Source organism: Echinops telfairi, unplaced genomic scaffold, assembly GCF_000313985.2.
Source record: "Echinops telfairi isolate 266 unplaced genomic scaffold, ASM31398v2 ScPeMD7_7469;HRSCAF=8507_0, whole genome shotgun sequence".
Classification (NCBI taxonomy): domain Eukaryota; kingdom Metazoa; phylum Chordata; class Mammalia; order Afrosoricida; family Tenrecidae; genus Echinops; species Echinops telfairi.
Window position 1 is genome coordinate 77,268,961 of NW_022111372.1, and position 1,881 is coordinate 77,270,841.

A 1,881-nucleotide genomic window follows, 5' to 3' on the forward strand; every position below is an offset into this window, starting at 1 on the left:
GAAGCGTGTACAGTATGAGCCAATCAGTGGCAGTAATGACAGAGCATGCGCTGTTACACAAAAACCGCAATAGAGTGAAGCCGCAGAAGTCGAAGCGCGAAGTGGCGAGGGTTCACTGTATACCATGGACTTCCAGAAGAAAGAATGCTGTCTTGGAAGAGGTACAGCCAGAATGCTCCTTAAAATCATGGATGGCAAAACTTTGCCTCCGGTATTTTGGACATGTTATCAGGAGAGCTCAGTCCCTGGAGAAGGGACTTGGGAAAGTAAAGGGATAGAGGAACCGAGGAAAACGGACTGACACACTCGCTGAATCGTGGACTCCAATATCACAATTGTGAAGCTAGAGCAGAACGAGGCAGTCTTGTGTTCTGTTGTTCATAGGGCCACTGTGAATCAGAACCGGTTCAACGGTACCTAACAACAACAACAACCCTTTCATTTCGTGGCTTTACAAGACACCAGCCCCACATCTTTGAACAGAATTATTAAACACCTGGCAAAGAGCATCACCCCCCAAACAGTTTAATAATTCACATTCCAATCCAATTACTGCAAGTTTCATAAACAAGTGCTTATTAGAATACAGTCGTTTTCTCTGAGGAAACAGGGTTTTTAGAGGGAAAATTACAATGATTATCTTCAAGATACAGGCATGAATAATATAATCATTTCTCCTCTCGCCTGGCTTTTGTTGGATCCCCTGTACACTGCCGTAGGCTGAAGGCTGAAGGCGGGCAGTAGTTCAATGCTCCAAACTGTTCCTTCTCCTGACAGAAAGGCCTCCCTGTCTCTTCACCAAAACTCCTCTGTCCTCAGCCCCAGGGAATTTAGCGTTCATCTCTGACTTACCGCTGCATGTGGGGTCAGAGGGGAAAGAAGAGAAGCAGACAAGCAGAAGGGGGTTGGTGTGGCTCTGGGCAATTGTCGTCTTTAGTTAGGTCTTCGAATCTCCATCTCTAAAATGAGGGGATTGGGTTAGATCATGGGTTCTTAAGCTGGGGTACAGGAACAGGCTACAGGGAGTCCAACAATGAGCCTAAAATGGGAGTTGTGTGCATAAGGACTAGTCAGCCCTCTGATATCTATTTGAGGAATAAGGTGATGTGGGGGCCACTAGCTCCACCCTCAAAACGGTACAAGTGATTTCACTGCAACAATCCAAACAAATCACTCATTGCTGTCAGTGACTCGTAGCAAGTCTATAGGACAGAGCAGAACTGCTCCCTAGGTTCCCAAGGCTACTCTTTACAGACTGAGGTCCTGGTGGCCCTATCAAGTGAGCATTGGACTGCTAACCATTAGGTCTGTGGTTCAAACCCACCAGTTGCTCTTCAGGACAAAGATAGGAGACGATCTGATCCAGCAAAGACCACAGCCTCAGGCACTCTCGATGGCGCCCTGTGAGTCGCAATCCTCTTGATGGCAGTCTTTTGGGTTTGGGGGATCTTTGGGAAGCAGACTGCCACAGCTTGCTTTCTCCAGTGGAGAATCACCATCCTGGTAGCAGGTGAGGACTTCACCACTGCATACTCAGGGCTTCTTCCTAGTCAAGGCGGCTGATCAGTGCTCTCTATTTCCTGCCAAGGTCCTGGATCAGGGATGCACTTATGTTCAACCCATTACAATTGGATTAAATTTTACGCCCTTTGTGGAGAATGCTGAGATAAAGACTTTCTCTCCTGCTGCACCACTTAAGAGACGGTATGTATACAACTGAAATGTGTGCTGGGGAAAGAAGCCACGGTGTCCAGCAGATCCTGAAAGACATCTGTAACCCAAAGAAAGAATTTAAATCCTTAAACCAGAACAGTCTCTAAGGTCCCTGCAGCATTTTTCTGTAAATGTTTAAAAGCCATTGCTGTCAAGTCAGTTCCGACA